This window comes from Lepisosteus platostomus, chromosome 5 (assembly GCF_059453375.1).
Source record: "Lepisosteus platostomus isolate fLepPlt1 chromosome 5, fLepPlt1.hap1, whole genome shotgun sequence".
In the NCBI taxonomy this organism is placed as follows: domain Eukaryota; kingdom Metazoa; phylum Chordata; class Actinopteri; order Semionotiformes; family Lepisosteidae; genus Lepisosteus; species Lepisosteus platostomus.
In genome coordinates, this window is record NC_142615.1 from 10,547,659 (window position 1) to 10,554,971 (window position 7,313).

At 41.6% G+C, this 7,313-nt stretch overlaps 1 non-coding gene across 1 annotated transcript; it reads right to left on the reverse strand.

The window, feature by feature from the left end:
• Positions 1–6,693: 6,693 nt before the first annotated feature.
• trnan-guu (transfer RNA asparagine (anticodon GUU)) lies at positions 6,694–6,767 on the reverse strand. The gene has a single exon. It is a non-coding gene; the product is annotated as a tRNA-Asn (tRNA).
• Between the last annotated feature and the right edge of the window lie 546 nt (positions 6,768–7,313).

Genomic DNA, 7,313 nt, shown 5'->3' on the forward strand with positions numbered 1-7,313 from the left:
ACAGCAGCACTTTCCATTTCAATCTGTCAGCGAGCTTGAGGATGGGGAGAGGCGCCATTCGCTCGTCCAGTCAGACCTTCATCAATAAGTCAAGAAAGCTGCAATTACACGACTGCCTTGCAGACGAAGGGCAGTGAACTGTGCCCGGTAAGAGGGGAACAAGCGGCACTAGGTGACGCCGAGGCATAAGTCCTCGCGAGGGGGGTTGGCTTGTATGGTACAGCGCTTGCTTTGCATGTGGGAGATAGCAGGATCAATTCCCGCATCCTCCAGGTGTGTGCTTAGCGCTTGATGTGCCGAAAGGTGTCCTTTAGCCTGTGGTCCCGCCTTACATGGAGAGCATCGTGCAGCTGTCAAGCGTTTCGCAGCCACGCCCCCTTTTCATCTTCTCTCTGGCTTAAGCGTCACTCCTCCCCTCTCTCTTGGCATTTCATGTCAGCATGTCAGAAGTCCGAGTGACATTTTTAATGGCTGAGTGAGGGCACGATGCTGAAGCAGAGAGGCCACTTCAGCCACAGAGACTTGTGCTAGGTGAGATCTGAAAGACGGACTCGCAACAGAAACAGACCAAAAATGTATCGGTGAGATCAAAAGGCAAATGCAACATTCAGCAGAGGGCGTCTAAAGATTAGGGAATGGGCGACTGAAATCCATGTGAGGCAAACTTTCCGGTGTGTGTACTGCAGCTGGGCTTGTTGGCGTAATTGGTAGTGCGTCAGTCTCGTCATCTGAAGGGCCTGAGTTTGATCCTCACACGGGGCAGGGCTGCTTCCTCTCTTGCTCTTTTCAAACACTTGCGGCAACTGTTCGCTCATAACCACGTCTGGAATGAGTGACCTTTACACGGGCGAGAAGCAACGCCGCATCCCTTTTCTAAAGAACATTCACATTCAGAAATAAGTCAAGAAATTTGCCATTACTTTCGCTCGCACTGCTGTCAGCCTGCCCATGTTGCCAAAGAAAGATTCACTCGGCGTCAACATGACAGAACAGCGATCACTTGAAAACAATGTTCCACACTCCGTAAGCAAGAACTTCAGTGTTTGCAGTCACCCGATATGCCGATAGTCAAAGGAGCGCAAAACACGAAGCGTCAAAAGACAAGATGAGTTGATGGAAAGAGCGTTGAATTGATGAGCACAAAAGTTAAGCTCGTACAATAGGCAACGAAGGTCCCGGCGTTGTCATCGCTCTTGAAAGGACTGCCTTGCAGACTAAGGGCAGTGGGAGGTTGCTGTTTTGAGACGGAGGCATTGGGATGGTGGGCCGAGATCTATTCTTCTTAAGGAATTCTTCATCGTGAAAGATCGGTCCACAGGTCTTCCAAAGAACTCGGGGAATCATGTGCTACTGAATGGAGTGAAGTGCTGAAACACATGACATGCCCCCTTGATCTCACATGCACAATTCTGCTGCAACATGCACAGCTACCGTCCACACCAGGCAGTGGGGCTTCAGCAGAATTTGCTACCCCACCTGCAATTACATATCCAGCTGCACACATATACATGGCCCTTCTTTCCTTTTCAGGATCTCAAAAAAAAGCATAGTGTGGTTTTCCTGCCACCTGATTGACCTCATCTCCCTCAGAATGTGCCCCGCCACATTCATTGCTGAAGCAGGACGGAGGCTAACGGACATGTCAGAACAGTGAGGTTCAACGATCTCTCCAAAATATTGTGGTTGTAGTGGAAGAGATATGTTTTAAATTGTACCTTGGTATTTCATACTCTCTCTAGAATGTTATCCATTTCTATTTTATTTTGACAGGAACTGTTAAAAGGCTAATGACACTAGATGAAAAGAGAAGAAAGAAAACACAACATTTCAGCCGTGGAGGCTTCTTCAGGTGTGAGGGCTCCACGGCTGAAATGTTGTGTTTTCTTTCTTTTCTTTTAAGCATGGAATAGACCTATTACTTGTTCCTTTGCAGCCTACACATGGTGATGCAGCTCCCCACCTAAACTGCAAATGATACTAGATGCCTGGTAGTTTGTGGTACTTGGTTATTGTCTTATGTTTGCTCAAACTGCATATGTGTTGTAGCAGCGATGCTTATTAATAAGAAAGAATTAAGTGTTCTGAGCCTTCCCAAATGAGGCCCCATCTCTGTTCATCTCTGTGGTGCAGCTACAGAGAAACTATTCATGCAGGCTGATTTAAGGTTTCCTTTGATAAGGGACAGCTCCCAAAGGGGGATGCACTTAGCTAAGCCTGGCTATCATGATCAATGGTCATCCATTGGCGCCTATCTGTCTAGGGAGTGCCAGATGGACATCTGGACTGCATTCCTAGGTGTCAGGAGTAAATGACTCATATCTCACCTTGATCAACCAATCAGGGACTGGTAGGGCCGTGTAACCCACGTGGGACTCTCATGCCCATGGAACTTTCAGCCAATCAACGAGCTGAAGTTCCTCCAGGTAAAAACAGGAAACACAGAGAGCCTGTAGTAAGATTCAGGAGAATTCTGTGGACTTTTCTAAAGGGAATTCAAAGGAGAATTCCAGGGCAGGACGGCCCAGGAGCAGAAGGCTCCCAAGGGCAGGACATTCTCGCAGAGCGCCTCCTGACCATCCTGAGACTCAGCCTGGACAACCACGGAACGGCCAGTGTGTCCGAGTGCCAGAACTTTCCTTTGTTCTAAGAGTCAAGAGCGGAGGTTGCCAGAGAGTAACCAGAGGATCCACCTGAGGTTAGCACCAGTAGCAGGCCTCGTGAACAGGTCGGAACTGTGGACAGCTGAATCACCATTCAGAACTAGCGCTTCATCAGGAACGAACCGGTCTTCTTCCTGACTTGCTGGGACCCACAGTCATCTTTTCTCCTGTGCGCAAACTTTGCTAGTTAAAGCCAACACTAACTAGCCGGTCAGTGAGCATCTGCAGCGCACCATCGCAAGCCGCACAGTACAGGCAACAGGCACCGCACTGGCACCGAGCCAGAGAGTGCGGATTGGACAGCAACAGCCTGCAACTGTTTCTTTGAGTCAGCAGGAGATCTGAATCCCCAGAGATTGGATGAGTATTCACTTATTACTTCACTGCATTACTGCTCGAGAATTCAATTGTTATCCCAACCAGTTGATATCAATTTAATTCCTAAGAGTTATGTACTTGTTTTGAGTATCTAATGTAGAAGTTATAACCAAGTTCATTTATGAAACGGTCTAAATGAATGATATACTGAATGTATGTCCCTCTTGGTTTGGAACTCTTCATGATTTAATATATACCTTTTGTATTCTGCTAACCCACACTCTTAAGATCTGTTATGTTTATATGCACATTTTATGTATTAATAAGTGTATTAGTATCTGTGTGTGTGCGTTAATGAGTTAACCCGCAAGGTCGGTTTTCTAATAGCCATTAAAGAATCATTTTGTGACTTACTGCTACAATTAATAATTGTCCCAGTAAATACACAAAACCCCTACACACGCATGGAAACCAATATTTACCTGCTAATCCAGAATGCAGCAGAGAACAGTTGGACAGAAGGTTAGTATCTGTCGATACTGCATCACAGAAGTCAGTCTCTTCCCCCTCATTATGCAGGCTGACTTGTTCACGATGAACTGTCCTCCAGTGACAGTCAGCTGCAATCACTGACTCAGACATGGTGTTGATACACTGACGGCACTTTGGCTGATTTGGTTAACATGCTTTCCTCTTAAACAGGAGATGCTGAGTTCAAATCCCAGCAGTGCTTTTCTTCCTGTCTTGTCTTACAAAATGTATCACTATGGATGATTACGTACAGCTTGATTTTGTTTAACGCAAGTTTTCATTTTCTTTCTGGAACAACTTGCTTTTCATGAAATCCATACAGCTTGTGAAAGATGAAATACAAATATTGCCTTGTATATCGCAGGCTGGTAAGAAAAAAGCATTATTTTCTTTTTTTTAAGCTTGCAAATGGAGAAAAGGGACACACGTGAGTCTCTGTTAATTGAAAGGTTAGTGGTTTGAGCCCACCCAGAAATGCACTTCTCATTATTGCAATATAAACCTCATCTCTACTTATTCGGATTTCTTAGCAAAACCTTAACCCACTTGATATTTGCAAGAAATGTGAATGTTTTTGTTAAACAATTAAGTATGTAAGTCAATATCACTGGGAATGGCCAATAATGACCAACATTCAAGGACATCATATTCAGCCAAGGACTTTGATCTTCGAACGGCTAGCAGAAGAATTCTCTCGATGCATCCTTAGTTAGAATATTTAAAATTACGACACAGATTTCTTGGAGAACTTGACAAGCAAAAAAGACAGTTGGACAGCATGATTATGCTAGGACTGTACATTTGTATTTTAATACTTTTGTATATTTATCTTAATTGTAATATACATGTAACCATAAATGCTGTTCTATGTAAATACATTTTGTTGTATTTTATCATATTTTAGCTGAGGGCACAAGGGGGTCTATTATACCTTCCGAAACTTCCAAGACAACTATAACAGAGGCTCATATTTTAATATAATTTGCTTTAAAAGAAAACTACAATTTGTACGATATCAACCCTCAATATCGACGTTCAAATGAAGGATTTAAAGAAGCAACAGCGATAGGAGAGTACATTGATTTTGGACCAATGTTTGCATCTGAACAATCCTTCCTCCTGGAAAGAAGAAAAAACAGGTATGCTTTGAGTCTCATGATGATGCTCTTCTGGATAAAAAAAAACAGTGCAAATTTGTTTCGGATGTATTTTGGATAACATTATAACTGTCATCGAAGAGAAATTTGATCAGTTGAATGCAGTCGAAACTTTTGACATTTTATATGATGACAGGACGTACATTTAGGACTCAGTACCGATAACGCTGCTGATATTGATGGAGTAGAAATTAAGTGTATTGGTAGTTTTATCTGAGGCAAGAAGTACTAGAACACCTCCTATAAAAATGTTAGGATTCAGAGCAAGAAATATTTTTCCACCTCACCCAATGGTATTGCATTAACGAGGCTGAATCTGGCTTCTTATTCGCCAGCTTCTTCTTCTGCCCTAAATGCTGCTGCTGTGATGTTATGCCGCCTTTCACCTGTAGATGGCTCTTTACAGTAATTTTTAAAAGTACTAATCGGGATGGATTACTGTATTTATCCTCAGTAAAGGGGAATATGTAAGTGACTATCCAAATATAATTTTTGTGTGAAACACATTTCAGAAAATTGTAAACCAATTTTCAAAACTCACAATAACACAAACACAATAAGTAAATAAGACAAAGGCAAAACATAAGTTCACAGGCACTTTCTGCATATTTACCACGACCTTACCTTCTGATCATCAAAAGTCTTAAAATCTTGCATTTTACAAGAACTTTTTAATATAAATGGGACATTTAGAACATGGCATATGAGAATATATGGTTAACCGAGGATGAGCAACGGGTGATGGCACTTTCTGCTTCTTGCTATAAACCTACCCCCTGGTTATAAAAACATCTAAAAATTATGACACTGAGGTGTGAGAGACAATGGAACAGACTATCAAAATCCTGAACTTTAGGAAATTTTACAGTACCATTTTTTCAAATATGACCCTGTGAACATGGCATGTCCCTCCTTCCTCATTACCAAAACATCTCAATGTTCCGACACTATGTACATTGGTAATTACAACACTTCACTGTTGCATTTCTGAGTTGTGACATTGTGAACATGGCATGTTAAAGTATATAGAAAATCTAGATCAGAACAGGCTTAATGCAATTCATAGTGATTTATCATTTTCTGACTTTCTAAATGAAAAAAAAAAATCGGTGATTATGACACTTTGGTATGACATAAAATATGCTTCAATGATAGAATAAATAATCATGGAAAAAATACCCACAGTGGACATTCATAGTTGTGATTATAGGAATGTTAAATATCAGGTGAGTAGCTGCGTCAGCATGCGTAGGCTGCAAAGGAACAAGTAAAGGGTTATTCCATGCTGAAAAGAGAAGAAAGGAAACACGACGTGTTGGCCGTGGAGCCTTCTTCAGGTGTTAGAAAGACAGGGCAGTATGCAAAGATAATTTTCTTTTTATCTTTGCTGACTGCAGTTTATCTTTGATGACAACATCAAAGACATTAAGGAATTCTTACGGCTAACAGCTCCACATCAACTTCCTTTTATAACTAACCTCATCAGTTCTCTCAACTGCACTCTTCCAGTTTCTCACTTCAGAGAAGGATAAAAAACTCAATCATCCTCAACAGAGAAAAACCATCAACACCCCTACCACCTCCACCAATCCTAACTTTGTTGTTACTATACCCTCTGACCTTTCCCTTTCACCCCTTTGCATCCTCAGCTAACATATTTTAATATTACAACACAATTACAATAGATTGTACAGTATTTACAGTTTAAAATTAAGGTAAATATGTCCAAATATCAAAATCCAACTGCACAGTGCTAACAAAACAATGCTTGTCAACTTCTCAAACAAATCTGCATTGTATTTTTAAAATATTTCAGCAGAAGATGTGATGGGAGTATAAACGACGATTCGACGATCATTTTTCTTGGGTGAATATGGTTTTCTGGGGAGTTGCGATGTTGGGCATTATTGGACATTTTTGACAAGTGTTGAACAGTCACATTTCCTACAAATATTAAAATGGCTATGGTTTAGCTGAGAAATCCAATCGACCTATGTGAAAACAATGTTTACATCGCAGAAGAAACCCATCCCTGGGTGGACTTGAACCACCAACTTCTCAGTTAACAGCCGAACGCGCTAACCGATTGCGCCACAGAGACTGACTGGTGGAGTCTTTTCTCGAATCAAAAAAAAAAAATCTCTTACCGTTTATTTTGCCAGCCGGTAATATTTCTTCTGCACTGATAACCAAGAACTGAATTTCATGTTTCGCAAGCTGTGTGAATTTCATCAAAAACAAGTTTTTGAAAGGAAATGAACACATGCATTTAACAAAATCAAGCCCTTTGTGATTGCCCGAAATGGTACGTTCTGTATTACAAGATAGGAAGAAAGACACGGCTGGGATTTGAATCACAGTTCTTTTGTTCAATAAAGAGGCACTTTAACCAACTAGGCTACGGTGACAGGACCACCATCACCTTTTACAGCCTCTTGGACACACCGCTCTGAGACATCTGCGTTCAGAAAGCGCTGAACCTGCTCTCAGAGCAAATTGCCTCTTTTACATACAGTAGCAGCCCCGACACTGAGAAACGAAGAGAACTGGCTTTTATCTGGCATTTTTCATGTCCAATGCGTTTGACATCTAACAAGGGCGACAAAGTTCTTCTGCAACATTATTTCTTCTTCTTTTTTATTTCTGT